At 33.2% G+C, this 21,086-nt stretch overlaps 1 protein-coding gene across 4 annotated transcripts in view; it reads left to right on the plus strand.

The window, feature by feature from the left end:
• LOC149945515 (protein YIPF6) overlaps positions 1-21,086 on the plus strand; it is a 268,416-nt gene that overhangs the window by 186,820 nt on the left and 60,510 nt on the right. The gene's annotated exons all lie outside the window — the stretch shown is intronic.

The raw sequence follows: 21,086 nt of genomic DNA on the forward strand, positions 1-21,086 counted from the left end.
TAGGGGGAATTATTTTAATTTAAAATCTTAAAAGGAAGAGACTCATGGATAAAGGTTAATTAATTCCTTTAATTAAGGAAACAAATAGGGTGTACAGAACCCATGTTAAGAGAGAGCTTTCGGCCTCGTAAGGCCTTTATCAATTATTTTATATAGTTACTTCGCTTTATTTGTTTAGTTTCTTATTTACGGCAATAACGGCAGACAATTTCTACTTACATAAGTAAAAGGTACTGTTTATATTTTAGACGGATATAACCGAAAAAAACCGGCTATAGCCAATTAAAACCACTGGTCTGGATTTTTTCCAAAAAAGCCGGCTTTTTTTTGTATATCAAAGTAGACATTTCTAATTTTTGGTTTAACAAAGACCTCACAATTGTATGTACTTAACACTCAAGCTCGTTAGTGTTATATCACAGTGTTAATTTACTTATTATTATTATTATTCAACAAACTACAAAATGCACCGAAAACTGTATATTTTTCTATTTAAATTAACGTACTTTTTCTTTACAAACGATCTTAAATGAAACGAAAATTGTAAGATCGTTGTTAAGTAAATTTTTATATCGAAGGCAGATCTTTTCAAATCCTTAATAAAAGCTGCTTATTATCAGGGCTGGAAAAAAATGTTTATTTAAAAAAAAACTAAAAATAACAATTTTTTTTATATATTTAACGGGTTTTTTTTTGGTTTAAACCAGGTTTTATTTAAAACATTGATTTATAATCCTTTTAAACTATTTTTTCGCCTGTATTAATTGTACATACGGTTCTTTATTAACTACATATTTAATTTGAGTAAAAAAAAAGATTAGAGTACTAAAATAATTTGCCCAAATTAAAAAATTAACTTTTTTAACAAACACACAAGCTTAGATACTCTCTGTGCCTAGTCGATTATTATTAGTCAATAATCAATTATAGAACAGCAGTTTCGCTTTAAAAAAGTGTTGTTGTAGATTTATTTTCGGTTTTGAATACATTACAAAGCTCTCGCTAGAAATGAAATTTTAGGTTCGATTATGTACAAATATTTTTGTTTTAGTTTTGCAGTGTTTGGTAAGAAAATGAACAAATATTTGGGAAAAATTTGCAGTAAATCGTAACAAAGTCATTTTAAATAAAACCAACTTAATCGATTAAATTATGTAGTTCAAATGATACTCCGAAACCTTTTTAATACTTTAAGGGGAACGGCCAAGCTTCTCCAAATATGGCCTTATTTCCGTATCAAAAGATTAACAAGACGTTCAATATACTAACACGTATCTTTTTTTGTCTTGAAAAAATAGCTTTTGGCCCAAAAAGTTGAAACGAAAAATAACGCCATGTGTTTGGGTTTGAATTTTCGCCGCCATCTTAGGGGCTGCCGCCAGCGCCCCTAACCCCGTATGAGCGATTTGCGAACTATCCTAACTTTTAAAATCGCGCAATTTAGGCTTAAGGCTCTTATAACTGGAACGCGCCGTGCGTGCAAAACAATTTTTTCGCGTCTTCAGCAGCGCGCGCTTTTACGTTGTTTTTCTGTCTCACCGACTTCTCACCAGGTGTCGCGGCGGACGCGCGCTTTTCGATTTCCCGAAATTTCTTCATTTTATTAAAAATTAACCACTCAATATTTTTTGATGCGGTATTCGCCATAAATTTTAGTTTTTAATGGGCTATAGGGCTATCTAACTGGTTAAAGCTTGACCGTTCCCCGTTAAACTTTTAATAGTTCACGAACTTCTTTTCGTCTCGAAGTATAAATTTAATTATGTATCTGCAAAGTATTATGAAGTTAATTTTAAATTATAATGAAATTTAATGTTGTCTGTACTACGTAGTTTAAATTCAGATTCATTTAAGAATGGCTCCAGCTGAAGCTCAATCTCTCTCCTAAAGTGCCAGAAATGGTTATTTGTAGCGGTAATTTGTAGGCTATTTAGAATCACTCTGATCATCCAATTAGCGACTATTTTACCATTATTCGAAATTTATGGTCTGTTTTATAATAGGCCATAAATTGTGCTTTATCGCTCGAAAGTTCATAAATCTAATAACCCATAATTTACTTGTCAAAGGATCACAACCTTTTAGAATTATTATCAGAAAGCTAGTTTAGCAGAAAGGTAGAATATTTATTGGGTCATAATATTTTACTAAAATGCGCCATTTTATATTAACTTTAAGAAAGTTATGGTGCATATACATTACTAATTAAATTTTATAGTAATGATTTTTTAAATATACAGGTAATTGTTTAAGACTGACTCATTACATCATTAACGTTATAATTAGATTAGCAAGTCGCTAAAGATGTAGGTAAATTATATTATAGCGGATTATTTTTATTAATAATAATAATAATAATAATAATAATAATTATTATTATTGTAAAATGTTGTTATTTTGTTTGTTGCTTTAAAATTTAGTTTTTAGGCAAAGCAAGCGCTATTTATGACCAGTTGTAAATAATTTTTAATTCCATTTTATAACCAATTATATTTATGACCCATTCGTGGGTATACTACTGATAGAGAGATAAATAAAAATTATGGCTTATTGTTTTAGGTGTTACTCTTAAAAGTTATATTTATGACTAGCTGGAAATAGTTTTTAATTCCATTTTATAACGAATTATATATATGAACCATTAGTGGGCGCACTATTGATAGAGATATATGAAAATTATGGCTTATTGTTTTTATACGTTATTATAAATGTTAAATGTAGGACCAGTTGGAAATACCTTTGAATTCCATTTTAAAATGAATTATATTTATGAACTGTTCGCGGGCGCACTATTGGTAGCGATATATGAAAATGATGACTTTTTGTTTTTATACGTTACTCTTAAAAGTTATATTTATGACCAGCTGGAAATAATTTTTAATTCGTTTATATAACGAATTATATCGATGAACTATTTGCGGGCTTATTATTGATAAAGATATATGAAAATTATGACTTATTGTTTTTATACGTTACTAGAAATGTGAAATGTCTGAGCAGTCGGAAATAATTTTTAATTCCATTTTATAACGAATTATATTTATGAACTATTCGTGGGCGCACTTTTGATAACTATATATGAAAATTATGGCTTTTGGTTTTTATACGTTACTAGAAATGTTAAATGTCTGACCAGTTGGAAATAATTTTTAATTCCATTTTATAACGAATTATATTTATGAACTATTCGCGGGCACGCTATTACGCTTAAATACTTTCCCCTTTTAGTGGCGAAATCGGTGCTTTTCCTCTGTCAAAGAGCATCTCGGAGCAATTCATTATTGAGCCTAGAGAAGTTCTGCTTATTAGGCGGAACGGAGTCTGCCATAACCCGATAAAAACTCTCCCCTCTCCCCCGCCCCCGTTCACGCCCCCCTCTCGACTTGTCCGGGTTTTTTTTGCGTGTGCCCTATCTCGTTTTTCTACACATACATTTTTTTAGTTCCAAATACGGCCACTACGATTTCAACGGCGCTGCTTACTTAAGCGTATTTAGCTTTCGATGCCAATACAGAATCCTCTATTTATAAGTTCTTTCATTTTAAAATGGCCGAAACGATTTCCCCGGATAACTGCGTGCCAATGAAACCCCCCAGTTGCTTCCTGAGAATTCTAAAATGGCCTTTTTTATATCTCTAATTTATGCCGTTTCTTGGGAAGGATTTACCGCCATTTTAAACTTAAAAACGTTTATATTCCAAGGATTTTTATCCAACTCCCAAAGCGACCATAAATAGATATTTTCCATAAAATATTCAAAACGTAAGTTCAGCTCTCTCGACGCTAAGGTGTAACGAAAATTTTTCTACTGTTTCTTTTTTTTTGCAGAGTTAACGGCATTAGAAAAGTGCCTAGTTCGTGTTAAACGTTTTCCCCGTCTAGATGGCGGTAATAGACCAAAAACCCTGTTATTCCACTTCTCCCAGAACACCGGTGTTTTGCGCGTGGAACACTTTCACAGGCGTATAGACCTATTTAAATTTCGATTATCATTTATTTGATTCAAATTAGTTTTTTTTTGTATTTTAATTCTTTTTTAACATTTTATGTTTTTTACAAAGCTCTCAGAGTAACTATAATTCCTATATTTTAAAATTGTTCCTATTTTTTCTTATTTTAAAAAAAATGTACCTATAATTTAAAAAAAAATGTTATTAGATAGCTACTGAAACGCTTAACCTTAACTTTAAGCAGCGTTATGACATTTTTATGGAATTTGATTTTAAAAAAAAAACCAGAACATTTCCTATTATAATGAAGCAATATTAAATTTGATAGAAAAAAATTGAAGTTTTAAAGTAATTGTCTTTTGTTACAAGGGTTTTTATGAGGAAGATGTTCCTATATAATCCTTTTTTTTTCAAAGATGATTATCTATAAATTCCTATATTTTCTGTGTTAAGTTTCAATAATTCCTATAATTAAAAAAAATCGCTGGAACCCAGTTAGGCTATTCTATAAAAATTAAAAACTACCAGAAATCATGATCCTTCCAAAATGACAATGCACGTTTGCAGAAGAGGCTGTTATCGAAATTTCAAACTATCGATAGTATTGGTCAAATTCAAAATCGTGGCGGTCTGTAATGCCGACGTTAGTAATTTTAATGAAATGCTTCGACATGCGGGCGATGGTGGCAATTTAAGCCTTGGGCACCAAAACTAAACAGATATTTAATATTTTTAAAAATAATAAATATAATTTTAAAAATAATAAATATAATTTTAAAAATAATAAATATAATTTTAAAAATAATAAATATAATTTTAAAAATAATAAATATAATTTTAAAAATAATAAATATAATTTTAAAAATAATAAATATAATTTTAAAAATAATAAATATAATTTTAAAAATAATAAATATAATTTTAAAAATAATAAATATAATTTTAAAAATAATAAATATAATTTTAAAAATAATAAATATAATTTTAAAAATAATAAATATAATTTTAAAAATAATAAATATAATTTTAAAAATAATAAATATAATTTTAAAAATAATAAATATAATTTTAAAAATAATAAATATAACTTTAAAAATAATAAATATAATTTTAAAATTAATAAATATAATTTTAAAAATAATAATAATAATTTTAAAAATAATAAATATAACTTTAAAAATAATAAATATAATTTTATAAATAATAAATATAATTTTATAAATAATAAATATAATTTTATAAATAATAAATATAATTTAATAATAAAAATAATAATATTGCACACCATCGTATGCCAATTTTTTCATTGACCTGAATTTAAAATGAATTGTTTTTAAAATACCGCATTTCCGCACATCTCTGTTATATTTAGCACGAAAAGGTACCGTGTGTGTAGCTATGATTCTTACCTTGAAGCTTCGAAAGGTCGAAGCACGCACGATTCTCAATTGCATTAATGTCCTATTTGAATAAAACATAATACGTAAATGTCTTTCATCGATTGAAAATTATTCCTCTTGGAAATTTCACTTAGGCTCGAAGCGGCTAGGAAAACAATACCCTTCTTCGGTGAGCGATGACCCTGGGGGGTGGTGGCGCGCGCATTTTGAAGAACGGGGGCGGTTTGGAGGTGGGGTGGGGCTCCGTACGGGAATAACAGCGTGGTTTGCAAATTTTTATTATTCGTACTTTTCTTAAATAATTCATACTCCATTTGCTCGATAGAAGGGGTTATTGGCGTTACCAGGCTCCAGGTATTGTCCTTCCTCTATCGAGCCTTCGCCTTTACGCTTTCATCCTGCAGGAATTGCGCTTCTATGCTTTCAAGGTTGCCGCTTCCGCTACTTTGTAGCCCTTGTTAATAATAGTTTAGTAATCCAATAATAATATTTTCTATGTAGGATTAACGTTTCTATATATTGATAATGCTCTATTTAATAAATAAATATTTACATCGCGTCTGTGTATTAAAAAAATAAATATTTACATCGCGTCTGTGTATTAAAAAAATAAGTATTTACACCGCGTCTGTGTATTAAAAAAGAAATATTTACATCGCGTTTGTGTATTAAAAAAATATTTACATTATTATTTTAGTAGCATAAAGTGAGTTGCGTTTCTAAAAGAAAAATTGCTTTTTAAAATTTAGAATACTGTATAGTATTGGCAAAAGTTAAAAAAAATATAACGTAATAATATTTTATATAATATTATTTGTTTGGAAGGGTACATACTTTTATCGTACTATTATGGACTTATATTCGTTACATAAAGGGATAATTCTAAAGCTTAAAAAAAACTTTACTACGTAACATTTCTTGTTGAAAATATCTTAACCCCCAAATGGAAATGTTTTAAAGCATATTTTTCGAGGTATTTCATTTTTTTCTTCTTAAGTAAAAGTGCTTTGGCCAAATCCGTTCTTTTTTAAAGGGCTTAAATGTAGGTTCATATTTCTTTCACTTAATATGTCAGCGGTAGCGCTAGTCACGTTCCCATGGCACCAACACTAAACTGAAATTCGTCGATAATGGCGTTTCGAACGGTGCATTTCAAATTTAAAGTATTTTTTAGAAAGGCCGGAGGAAGATAACTTATGGAAACGTTAAATTTGTTTGTCCACGTATCACGGAGACTACATCAATTTTAGATATTTTATTTTTACTGTAGCCATAAAGTCGTGCGGTGGCTAAATAAGGAAGTAAAGCCTATATATTTTATTTGCATTGACCCATAAAACAAGAGCTTAATTTTCAAATTACTAACCTATATAGTTTTCGAATCTTATCACAATCAAACACACGAGGCACGCTAATGTTGTGTTTTAATAAATGGTTTTCGGTGTTTGGACGATATATTTGAACTAAAATATTTTGTTTGACCTACAAACTTAACCAAAATCAATTTATTTTGGGTTTGTCCTACCTACATAACTCTTTTGACCGAATGAATTAAGTTTAGGATTGTTCTATGTAGCTGTTTTGACCGAATGAGTTTAGTTTAAGATTGTTTTATGTAGCTGTTTTGGTAGAATTAATTTAGTGTAGGATTGGTTCTATGTAGCTGTTTTGTCCGAATTAATTTAGTTTAGGATTGGTTCTATGTAGCTGTTTTGACTGAATGAATTAAGTATAGGATTGTTCCATGTAGCTGTTTTGACCGAATGAATTTAGTTTATGATTGTTCCATGTAGCTGTTTTGACCGAATGAATTTAGTTTAGGATTGTTCCATGTAGCTGTTTTGACCGAATGAATTTAGTTTAGGATTGTTCCATATAGCTGTTTTGACTGAATGAATTTATTTTAGGATTGTTCTATGTAGCTTTTTTGACCGAATTAATTTAGTTTAGGATTGTTCCATGTAGCTGTTTTGACCGAATGAATTTAGTTTAGGATTGTTCCATGTAGCTGTTTTGACCGAATTAATTTAGTTTAGGATTGGTTCTATGTAGCGGTTTTGACCGAATTAATTTAGTTTAGGATTGGTTCCATGTAGCTGTTTTGACCGAATTAATTTAGTTCAGGATTGTTCCATGTAGCTGTTTTGACCGAATGAATTTAGTTTATGATTGTTCCATGTAGCTGTTTTGACCGAATGAATTTAGTTTAGGATTGTTCCATGTAGCTGTTTTGACCGAATGATTTTAGTTTAGGATTGTTCCATATAGCTGTTTTGACTGAATGAATTTATTTTAGGATTGTTCTATGTAGCTTTTTTGACCGAATTAATTTAGTTTAGGATTTGTTCTATGTAGCTGTTTTGACCGAATTAATTTAGTTCAGGATTGTTCCATGTAGCTGTTTTTACCGAATTAATTTAGTTTAGGATTGGTTCTATGTAGCGGTTTTGACCGAATTAATTTAGTTTAGGATTGGTTCCATGTAGCTGTTTTGACCGAATTAATTTAGTTCAGGATTGTTCCATGTAGCTGTTTTGACCGAATTAATTTAGTTCAGGATTGTTCCATGTAGCTGTTTTGACCGAATTAATTTAGTTCAGGATTGTTCCATGTAGCTGTTTTGACCGAATGGATTTAGCTTAGAATGGATCTATGTAGCTGTTTTGACGGAATGAATTTAATTTAGGATTGGTTCTATGTAGCTGTTTGAGCGAATTAATTTAGTGTAGAAATCCAGCTTAATAAACGGCGAGAAGATGTCTCGAACAAATTCCTGTTTATTTATTGGCCTTCCGTGGTGTGTGTCCCCGATTCCGAATAACCAAAGTGGAAAACATATTTTCAATATACCGCTTCACTTTGAGCTTTTACGCTCGTAATGTGTTTTGGTGAAATAGGAGAAAACCTTAAAGTTTTTCTGGAATCAGATTTTATACACTGCGGCGGTTCTGTTGGAAAAAGGACTTCAAATATCGAGCTAGGTAATGTTGTCCGTAAATCGAATAGTAACAAAAACCGTCGCTAGATGGAGGGAGGCGGGAGGGAAGACGCTCGAACGAGGTGGTATATTTGCTTTAACAGCGCCTTCTTTACTAGAAAAAGGCGTTGGGCGTGACAAAGGCTTAACTTTATGACCTAAAATGGACATCTATTCCCAACAACCCCCCTCATTCCAAACAAATAGTCACGAAAGCAAACGCCACCGCTTCTTTTGACGTCTCGTCGGTGTCAGGTTAACCCGATAGCGCCGTTCATGGCGGGGAAAAGGGGTAAAAGTTTAACCCTATCCCCGCCTTCGCGTTCATTCGCTGGTAAAGTAGGCTTCAATGACGGGTTTCGATATTGATCGAGAGCGTTTCCGAGTTTCGGCCCCTTTTCGTACGGGAAAGTAGAGGCTTTTTCCGAATTGATTTACGATCCGGTCGTTAGCGCGGTGGAGGCGTCGACGGGAATTTGGCGCGATTTGAACGCTCGGTGTCTAAATTTTATTTTTATTTTTTTTGGGTCGGAATATTTGTTCCCTTTCTGGCCAATAGAGGGAGTTAAAGTACGCAGTTTTCAATACGCTTTTGTAAGCCTAATGATAATGTTGAGGGTTTCCTATTCAGACGAAAACGAAATGACCACTTTTATTCCGAATGTAGGTTCGCCGCGCCCTCCCACGCTTCAATTTTTATCAACTTTATCTGGAAAATGCCCTCTAGCGTTCAGATTTGGTACTTTTGATAGCGGACTCGCTAACTTTAATTCCTAATGCGCTCCTGGTCGCTTTCGTAGTTGGTGGTACGGGGAAGAAAGGTATGTTTAGGTAGTAGTATGTACGGGGGGGGGGGGGGCGTGGTTGGGCCTATTATACGTTTCGGGGGCCCTTGAGCACGTTCGAATATGGCGCACGTGGCGAACGTGCCCCCAACTTGGTTGCTATCCAAACAACCGCAGCTACGTCGATGTTTTTTGCCGTGAAGTGTGCCCAGAAATTAATACGTGACTTTCGGTTAGCGCTATACCGTTTACAGGCACGTGTGGTATTAGAAATTAATTATGTGATACTGAGGGTGATTCCAATTTATCGCTTGTGAAATCAAGTTTGGCGATTTTTTTTGGTGGGTTTAAATCTTGTATGACAATTAACACCTTGGTAATAAACCTTGCATCTTGGTTTGGAGTGTCCTTTGAAAGTTATTTAAGCGTTAAAGCAATTAATTTTTTGAGTTCGTTACAAATAGATATTGATGAAAGGATCGTTTGTCAAAACTGCACACTTACTTACAAAAAACTAAAACGTTAGCATCTCATTAAAAATGACACTAGAAATATGCGTTCCAATCAACTTCAAAATTCTCCTATTTCAAAACGGTTTTCAGATGGAAATTTTTAAGCATCTGATGCCTTGTTTGTCTTTAAGGTCCTATTTCAGGTTCAGGAAACTTTATTTAATTATCATTTTATTAATTTAATAATAATAATAATAATAATAATAGATTCCGGAATTTGTATATTGATTGAAAAAAAGAAGAAAGTAAAAATGAAATTGGAAATGTAAATAGCATTGGAAGCGTTTTTTTAAGTAAATAGTATTGGAAGTGTGTTTTTATGTAAATAGCATTGGTTGTGCGGAAAACTTTTGTAAAGAAATGGAATTTTGTATTGAATAAAATTAAAAAAAAAAATAATAATAATAATAATAATAATCAGCTAGGCTAATACCCAAGGCACCACCTTAGGCCCAAGTCATCTTGCGACTTTTAATGCCTTTAAACAGGTGGCCGGGTTACAATCATGATGGGCTCATAGCTTTGCCAGAATATCTCTCTGATCTACATTTATACTTACGATTAGTTGCTTAAACTATTTAAAATTATGATTTACAATTATTTATCAGTTAAAAAAATCTTTGATTTAAATTACCTATTATACTTCAATGTATTTATGAAATACGTAGGTTCTCTAGCAATGCCAATTCAGTGAAAACTTAATTAAATTAAAATTTTAATTAATTAAATTTAAAGATTTATGTCCGTTTTAGAAGGGCCCCCAGAGGTCCTATAATTCCTATAAAATCCTATATTTTTACAAAATCCCCAAAAAGTCCTATAAATCCTATATTTTATACAAAATCCCCAAAAAGTCCTATAAAATCCTATATTTTTTACAAAATCGCAAAAGTTCCTATAAAATCCTATAATTTTGATATTTTGCCCATTTCAAATCCCGCCACTCACAAGGAGAGTACCCGAGGTGTTTATTGCCGATTTTGTTCCAAGTCGGGCGTAATGTAGACCTACATGAGACATGAAATTTCCCAAAAAGGAGGCGTTACACTACCCATTCGATTTGCCATGGAAACCGAAAATGTTTTTGACCACTTAAAACAAAAAATTATCGATTTAAAAAAGCATGGGATTTTCTCGGTTTCACAGGGTACTGACCTACGAAAATTTAAATAAAAATTAAAATACATTTAGGTAAATTTAATCAAGTTTGGGTAATTTGAAACATTTTCGGGGTAAAATTGATACAGTTTTTTTGGTAAAGTAAGGAAAAAATCTTATTTTTGTTTTAAGTGGTCAAAAATATTTTCGGTTTGCCATGGCAAATCGAATGGGTAGTGCAACGTCTCCTTTTGGGAAATTTCATATCTCATTTAGGTCTACATTACGCCCGACTTTGAACAAAATCGGCAATAAACACCTCGGGTACTCTCCTTGTCAGTGAAATTGCTAGATTTAGCTATAGGATAAATTCCTATACAAATTCATCCTTGTCAGCTAGGCGAATACTCAAGGCACCACCTTAGGCTAAAGTCATCTAGCGACTTATAATGCCTTAAACAGGTTACAATGCGTATTTTTGTTATTGTTAACACGGTTAGCTACTAGTATATTTTGGTGATAAAATGGTTAAATTGTTTCTATATTTAATTGAAAATCAAATATTTTTCACTAAATTTAGATTTTGTTTTTAAATGTATAAAGCTAGTAAATGAAATAGCATATATAGTCCTATGAAATTTTATAATTTAAAAAAATAGACCTATAAAGTACTATACACATGTGTATTTTTACTATTTTGAGAAATATAACGCTATTTTTCCTATAAAAAAATTGAAGATTTGAGTGAGGGGCCCTGTAACGGTTTAAGTGGGTTTTTATTTAAGATAAATAATAAAGGTACTTTTTACCGTATTATAACAAACCCCGCTTATCTTATACTTATAACGTTACTTAAGGTACGATTGACGTCGATGAATGGTATATTTGTAACATTTCTAAAAGGCGGTAATAAGGGCTAAAATGGCAACTCCATTTTGGAGTCGCTCTTGTTTGAGCCGCTAAAACGTCGTTTACATAAAACGACTGCTTCGAATTCTCCCTGTGTGTCTTTTATCATAAATGGGCGATTCTTCGGGGACGGGAAATTTCTTTGTTAGCGACGCCACGACGAAAGATAATGTTTGTTCTCTTCGACGCGAGTTACGACCCCCTTTTTCCTACCCCCCACTTGGTCCTAATATCCACCTTCAGCCATTTCGCCGCTACTAGATGGCGCTTTTGGGAGCCCGAGTTTAAACTATACGAAGAGTTAGGCTTCTCTAAAACCGGCACCCCCTCTAACAAGATGTTCGTCGTCTCCATCAGCCGATGAAATGACCTCCTTCAACGGAGAATGGAGACTCTCGATGTCCATCCTGTTATTTACATATAAGAAACCGCAATAAAAATATCGGTAGATTGCCGCTCGGGCTCCCTGTCCGAGATAATGAACTCGGCCCTTTATCTATGTTCTGCCGGTAATTGCTAGTCCCTTTACGCCTGTGTAGAGTCTATATCTTCCTTTGTACGAGCCGCTACTCTCCCTCCCCCCCCCCCGCAACCGGAATGACGTCAATTGAGATAGAGCGACATCCAACGGCGGCTTTTATGTATTGGGAGTTCCCTCCAAAGTTTAGGGAATTTTCAAAGTACACTCTGTTTGAAAAGTCTTCGACAGCTGAAATTTTTGCCCTCTTTTTAATTCTGCTAAAAAACTATAATAGATAGTTCGATGAAACCAATTGCAACTTTTATTTATTTTCCAATATCTTTCGTTATTTATTGGTTTCGTCCGCCAAAAATTAATAGTTTGGCGGGAACCGTCAAAACTCATTTTTGACAACTTTTTAAATATTGGTTCTACGGCACTTACTGCCGCGTTTTTGAATTTACAATGGTCGGTTCATATTTAGAAAGTGGAAAAATAATCCCTCTACAACCAACGGTTGAGAAGTTATAGCGTTTCCAAACTTTCCTCGAAACTAGGAAACACCTAAAATTCATCAAGCGATTATAAATAACGCAACTTCGATGACAATTTGGAAACGCGATAACTTCTCAACCGTTGGTTGTAGAGGGATAATTTTTCCACTTTCTAAATATGAACCGACCATTGTGAATTCAAAAACGCGCGAGTCAGTGCCGTAGAACCAATATTTAAACAGTTGTCAAAAATGAGTTTCGACGGTTCCCGCCAAACTATTAATTTTTGGCGGACGAAACCGATAAATAACGAAAGATATTGGAAAATAAATAAAAGTTGCAATTGGTTTCATCGAGCTATCTATTATAGTTTTCTAGCAGAATTAAAAAGAGGGCAAAAATTTCAGCTGTCGAAGACTTTTCAAACAGAGTGTACTTTTTTTAATGTCTTCATTTAGGAGTTAAATATTTTTAAAAGTCGCTAAGCGACCTAGTTTAATCCTAAACGTATTTAGATCCTATGAATTGATCCAGGTTCGAATCCAGGATTCATACGGTAATTTGTAACTTAATTATGTTTTTTTTAAATGTTTGTAATTACATTTCTACAAATAATATTTTTTTGAAAGGTTTAATTTTTTTTTAATTTTTGTTCAAAATGTCCAATGAACGTGACCACTCTTCCTATAATTTAATAAAATTACACTATTTTAAACTTCATTACAAACCCATTATTTCCTGTAATTTTAATTTTTAATTTTAATTTATTTTCCAGAAAGTCCCATATATCAAATACATTTTTTTTTATTTTCCTATACCTTAAGTTTTTCAGTTTTCTGTGGTCACCCTGCATAACCAATAATGCCAAACTGGGTACATTTTACCTTTACCAGAGGTATATAATATATATCTGCAAAAGTTATTTTCTTGTAAGGTTGTGCCATCACAGGGCTCATTTTTCGAAAGATGTTTCGCAAGGCAATTTTTGAAAACCAAAACGCTTCAGATTTCAAATAAATGATATTTTTTAAAATATCAATTTATTTAAAAAAAAATTATTTATATTAATAATATTTATTTATTAACAAATCGGCCGAATTATCAATTTATTAATCAAAACCACACAAATATGAAGTAGAATAGGCTAGATTATAAATTTGTTATTTGGGTTTTCAACCTTTTTATATATTTTTTGAAATTTTCCGTAATACACAGGTTTAAAACCAGTTTTACATCGTCAGGCGCAGTAAAAGACGTGGTAAATATTTCGCCGTGACACGGTCTCCGCATCCGCGTATGTCATTTCTTTCGTTAGGGATATTAGATTGCCTTAAATGATCCGATGAAATTATTACGATATATCAGGTAACAAATTAACACTCTCACGATCAGATATCAGATCAGTTCATATGTGTCCAAATGTAAACCAGATTCTGTAAACCCAAAACTAATCTGAATTCATTGTAAACAGAAGGACTGTGAGCAGATTTGGGATTTCCTCACAGTTATCGATTTTACATATCCAATCCATAAATTACTTTCGAAATTTTAATGCGTACCTCAGTTAAATTGTTAGATTTAGCTATAGGATAAATCCCTATACAAAGTAATTCTAGTCTATACTTTGGTTATTGTATATTTTGGTGATAAAATGGTTAAATAGTTGCTATTTTTGTGTGAAAATCACTAAATTTTGTTTTTAAATGCATAAAGTTGGTAAATGAAATAGCATATATAGTCCTATAAAATATTATAATTTAAAAAAGTCCTTTATTATTAGAAATATAATCCTATTTTTCCTATAAAAATTTTAAGATTTGAGTGGGGGCCCTGTGACTGCTTAAGTGGGTTCTTAATTAAGATAAATAATAAAGATAATTAATTTTATGTTATTATTTCAAACCGGTATCTTCCCATTGCGCCGAATCCCATTCGACCGAATTCCCATTAGACCGAATTCCGCCAATGTTTTTGATGAAATTAGCCCAAAGGCGGTTTTGTATTTTTCTAATCGACCGACGCAATATTATCAATTGAGCGACCGCAAAAAAAGTTTTTATTTCTACTCCTTTTGATTTTTTAGGTTAGGTTAGGTTAGGTGAGGTGAGGTGAGGTGAGGTTAGGTTAGGTAACACTGCATGCGGTTCTGAAAGATGTCGAAACGGATAAAACCGAATCATAAACCCGGAGAAGTGCTGGTTTCTCGGTCAAATGGGACAATCCCATTAGACCGAATCCTAAATCCGCCAAAGTGCGGCTTTTTCGGTCGAATGGGATTCGGCGCAATGGAACAGATTCTTTCAAACCCCGCTCAAGATCAAACAACGCTTATCTTAAATTTTATAAGATCGTTCCATTTTGCTCCTCCGTTCCAAAATACAAATAAAAAGCTTCTGCGCGCCCCTTTGCGTGTGTCACGTACTCGCGAACTGTCTTTAAATTCTCGGTAAAAAGGGGGGTACAACTTATCAAATGTTTGCCTCCCCCCATTGTTTTCCAGTCTTATATTTTGATATAATCAGAGCCCTTCGAATACCGTAGCGGAATATCTAATCCGCTATTTCGGCTCCAACCCCCGAGTTGTATCCCTCCGATTAGACTTGTAAATGCGACTGGATTCAGCCATTTTTTGCGTGATGCATGTAGGAGGGAGGCTGACCTTTGACCCGCCATGATTCGTCACTCCTCTCTCTCTCTCTCTCTCTCTCTCTCTCGATGAGATGCAATTGAATCGTCATCCCCGTCCCCTACTGTGCTTCCCTCTGGCTGCCCGAGAATTTATTCCATTTCGTCTCCCGTCTCATCTCTTAGATCTTCTTATTTTGTTCTCGGTATCAATAGTATTTTCTTCCGCCATTCTGTGACTACAAAGAATTCCTTTCTTTCAACAAAAATCAACACCAAATTCCCTGCGTGTTTTTTTTCCTGCCGTGCCCGTCAGCTGCTCGTGAAATATTAGTCCCCCTCTCCGTAGTTGGTTTTGTAAATCTAGTCTTTGTGCGGAATCCGTTTCCTGTTCCGGAAGAGTAGGAGTGTATTATTTATTCTCCGCTGTTTGAATTGCCGCCGATTTTGTTGTCTTTGTTATTCGATGAAATTGCTGTTTACGGATTAAGCAAATTCAAAGGCGAAGTTTACCAATTAGAAAACCAGGGTTTGTTCCCCTCTTTTAGTTACGTTTTACGGCAATAGAGGGCGCTAATATTCGTTTAAAAGTAACGTAATACTCTTGTAATATTATATTAATCTTTATAAATAATAATAATTTAAAATTAATTAATCAAGAGTGGGAAAGTCTTGTTCTTTAAATATTTAAAATGTTTTAACAATTTGACTTTTTACCTAACATTGCATTTACATTTATCAGTTAGATTGATTTGACAAATATCCGATAGATTGATTTGTCAAATATCCGATAGATTGATTTGCCAAATATCTGATAGATTGATTTGCCAAATATCTGATAGATTGATTTGCCAAATATCTGATAGATTGATTTGTCAAATTACCGATAAATTGATTTGTTAAATACGCGATAGAATGATTTGTCAATTAGATTGATATTTTGAAATGGCAATTAGATTGATATTTTCAAATGTCAATTAGATTGATATTTTCAAATGTCAATTAAATTGATATTTTCAAATGTCAAGTAGATTGATATTTTCAAATGTCAAAGTAGATTGATATTTTCCAATGTCAATTAGATTGATATTTTCCAATGTCAATTAGATTGATATTTTCAAATGTCAATTAGATTGATATTTTCAAATGTCAATTAGATTGATATTTTCAAATGTCAATTAGATTGATATTTTCCAATGTCAATTAGATTGATATTTTCCAATGTCAATTAGATTGATATTCTCAAATGTCAATTAGATTGATATTCTCAAATGTCAATTAGTTTGATATTCTCAAATGTCAATTAGATTGATATTCTCAAATGTCAATTAGATTGATATTTTCAAATGTCAATTAGATTGATATTTTCAAATGTCAAGTAGATTGATATTTTCCAATGTCAATTAGATTGATATTTTCAAATGTCAATTAGATTATTTTTAGGTATTTGTTGGTTCGGGCGGTAGTTATTGACTACAGACGTCGCAAATGCTTTACTCATTCTTAAAATATCAGCATTCGCGGAATTTTCAATTTGATTGGTCGAAGTTTCAGTTTTTACAGTGTACCGGCTCGTTTTAATCCCAATTCTGCTAAATAAAGTCGCCCTCGCGTTAATTAAAATTTCTTTCTTTCCAAGATTTACCACTAAATGGTTAAGGCCGTTTAACAACTTCTCCGAATTCGGGCTCCTTCTGCTACCAAACACTTTACCTTCCGAGGAAGAATACTAAAAGCCCAAGATTGCATAAACAGGCCTACGAGGGGGAGTGATATATTAAGAATGATAAATGGATTGCAGGGAAGAATCGATCCTCCGAAAGAAGGGTTTAGCGCGGAGGCTGCTGGGAAGGCGCGCTGGGTGACGCCAATGTCACGTGACCCGTCAAAAGGCGTCCAATTAGGCGTATCCATCACTCCTCAAACGTCCAAGGACAAACACACCTGTTACCTGATGAACTGCGCGCCATCGACCCGCCTGGCTCTTCTGACGTCTCAAGCGTCGTTGAAAGAGTGGCGCGGGGTTCGAAGTTCACCAACTCTCTGGTTCCCCTTTTTAACAGTAGACCCCCTCTCGTTACTTTGGATCTTTTTTTTATGACACCCTCACCCCCTTATCGCCCCCCCCCCCCGGTTCCAACAATTATGTAGTCTTGTGTTTTTCCAAGAAACCCGAGCCATAAACCGTCGCTTTTACGAGTTATATATTTTTTATAACAGGCCGTTAAAACGAGGCTAGCGAGAGTAACGAGCAGATTGGTCGATACTGGTAATAGGGTGGCCCTTTTACGGGCCCCTATGAAGTCCATAAAGGTACATTTTAGGGATGGAAGGTCTTCACTTGGCGCGTTTTATTTAAATTAAATTAGTTAGTTAGCTTGAAATGTTTCTTTTGTTTTTGTGGTGGCTTATTTTCTTGTTGTGGTTATTCGAGACTTAAAAGGATAATTCTTGTTGTGGGCTTTATTAGTGGAGTTAATGAAGGAAATGTTTTAACTTTTACCATAAATATATTATATTTACAAGCTTAAGTTGTAATAAAGTAAAATTTAGGAACAGTAATTTTTATGTAAAATATTTTTGGATTTTCATTGACTTACCTAGAATAGTAGTGCGGTTCATTATTTTACCTACATTCTTTTTTGGGATTATTTTATGCCTTACCTAAAATAAATTCGAGGTTTTTCATTATTAAGGTATAATTTAATATTTCATTATCTTAGCTAAAATATTGGTGTAGTTTTCATAATTTATAGGTATAATCTGTGTTGGATTTTTCATTATCTTAGCTAAAATATTTGTGGGGTATATCGTTACTTATAGGTATAATCTGTGTTGGATTTTTCATTATCTTAGCTAAAATATTTGTGGGGTATATCGTTACTTATAGGTATAATCTGTGTTGGATTTTTCATTATCTTAGCTAAAATATTTGTGGGGTATATCGTTACTTATAGGTATAATCTGTGTTGGATTTTTCATTATCTTAACTAAAATATTTGTGGGGTATATCGTTACTTATAGGTATAATCTGTGTTGGATTTTTCATTATCTTAGCTAAAATATTTGGGGGTTATTTCATTACTTATAGGTATAATCTGTTTAGGACTTTTCATTTACTTAGCTAAAACATTCCTGAGGTTTTTCATTATTTAGATAAAATCAGTTTTGAATTTTTCATTACCTTAGCTAAAATCTTTCTGAGGTTTTCCATTATGTAAATAAAATCGGTTTTAAATTTTTCATTACCTTAGCTAAAATCTTTGAGTTTTTTTTATTATTTATAGGTATTTTTCCATTAACTGCCATAAAATATTTGTGGGTTTTTTATTATTTATACTTATAAACATTTTTAATTTTTCATTATCTTACCTAAAGTAGTTGTGCGGTTTTTTGGATTACATTAGCTTTCGTTTTTATGTCGTTTATCATAATACAGGGTGGAAGCATCAACCGTGGTCCAGCCTCGGTACTTCTCCTAGTACACCAGAGTGCTGCGGGTGGAACACTTCTACAGGCGCTGGTAGGCCAAAAATAGACCAATGGGATAATTAGAAGCTCATCTTTATCCAATCGCCGGAATGAGCATTTGGAAGATGCCCTTCTAATTATCCCATTGGTCATTTTGGGCCTACCAGCGCCTGTAGAAGTGCTCCACCCGCAGCACTCTGGTGTACCAGGAGAAGTACCGAGGCTGGACCACGGCTGAGGGTTCGAACCTGTATTTAGCGAACCCGTTCTTTTTTCGGTTTTTGGTTTTTCGCGTACAACGGAAACCAAACTCATTAGCTATCCAATACTAATTCAAATCCTAGTTGTCGAATTCAGCCGCAAAAGAACGTTATTTTTCAGGATCATTGCAAATGAAAACAGTATCGTAACCCCGTGTCAGGTTGCCTTGTCCCCGAGTTGAAACAAGCTAGACGCCTGTTATTTGAGAGAACGTAGCTAAGCCTCGTCCCCCTTTTGACCCGGGCTTAACTCGGAAGAGGGGGGTGAGGGGGATGGAAATTACGGTCTGTAAATGGCGTTAATAGGGCCCTATAAAAGGTACCAAGTGCCCTCTAGGGCTCACATCTCTTTCTCTCACTCTCAGGGAAAGGATATATATATATATATATAACTATTTTTATTCTTTTCCCCACCCGACCCTCGAACCCGGACAATAGCAGCGCCATCTATACGACGGCGGGAGAACGAGTAACGAAATGGCTTTCTCTGCCCCTATTTTTACGATCGTTTTTATTTCGTTCTCGTGCGTCAGATTTCGCGCGCGCGCTTTTCCGCTCTTTAAGAGCGTATTAATCTTTTATGGGGGCCTTGCTTTAACCCTCGTGCACCGAGGGCCCCCGCGTCACGTGATCCGCCCCCTCCATCCCCCTCCATCCCCCTCCTTTCTAATAGTGGCTAACGATGTTTATGAAGGTGGGCCTCCTTTTATTATATCGGGGGAAATTTACGCGCGAGTTGGAAGAGAAATCGTAATTCGGTATTGAGTGAGGCGCCATACTTGGGGTTCGCACTTGATGAATGGCGTTATACTGAAGATGATTTTTGATAAGGTTGGACTATCTACGGTTTTGTCTAATTAGTTGGGTTTCTTCGTTCAAACTACTTGGGTCGCTCAATCTTCTTGATTTTTCGAACTAAAATAACTTGGGTTTCTTGGTCCAAACTACTTGGGTAGTTAAAACTACTTGATTTTTATAGTTTGAACCAAAACTACTTGGGTTTCTTGGTCCAAACTATTAGGATTTACTAGTTCAAAATACTAGATTTTCTCAGCTTAAACTACTGGTTTTTCATATGTAAAACTACCTGGATTTTCTTATTTCAAACTAATCGAATAATCTTAGTTCAAACTACGTGGATTTTCTTATTTCAAACTACTGGAATAATTTTAGTTCAAACTACTTGGTTTTTCTCAGTTTAAACAATTTGGATAATCTTGGTTCAAACTACTTGGATTTTCTCAGTTTAAACTATTTAGATATATAGTTCAAACTACTAATATTACTTGGTTTTTCACAGTTTCACTATTTGGATAATCTCGGTTCAAACTACTTGGATTTTCTTATTTCCAACTACTGGAATAATTTTAGTTTAAACTACTTGGTTTTTCTCAGTTTAAACAATTTGGATAATCTTGGTTCAAACTACTTGGATTTTCTCAGTTTAAACTATTTAGATATCTTAGTTCAAACTACTAATATTACTTGGTTTTTCACTGTTTAACTATTTGGATATCTTAGTTCAAACTACTAATATTACTTGGTTTTTCACTGTTTAACTATTTGGATAATCTTAGTTCAAACTACTTGGATTTTCTCAGTTTAAACTATTTAGATATCTTAGTTCAAACTACTAATATTACTTGGTTTTTCACTGTTTAACTATTTGGATATCTTAGTTCAAACTACTAATATTACTTGGTTTTTCACTGTTTAACTATTTGGATAATCTTAGTTCAAACTACTTGGATTTTCTCAGTTTAAACTATTTAGATATCTTAGTTCAAACTACTAATATTACTTGGTTTTTCACTGTTTAACTATTTGGATATCTTAGTTCAAACTACTAATATTACTTGGTTTTTCACTGTTTAACTATTTGGATAATCTTAGTTCAAACTACTTGGATTTTCTCAGTTTAAACTATTTAAGATATCTTAGTTCAAACTACTTGGTTTTTCTCAGTTTAAACAATTTGGATATCTTAGTTCAAACTACTTGGTTTTGCTGATCCAAAATAGTTAGTCTTTTTCACGGTTCAAAAAATCTTGTTTCCCTCGCTACATTGCCTAAATCTCTGTTTGTTAGTTCTTAACCCTTCTTAATCATATCCAAACACTCTGAACCCTTTAGTTACAGGAAGGT

Source organism: Leiobunum rupestre, chromosome 5 (assembly GCF_980474605.1).
Source record: "Leiobunum rupestre chromosome 5, qqLeiRupe1.1.hap1, whole genome shotgun sequence".
Classification (NCBI taxonomy): Eukaryota; Metazoa; Arthropoda; class Arachnida; order Opiliones; family Sclerosomatidae; genus Leiobunum; species Leiobunum rupestre.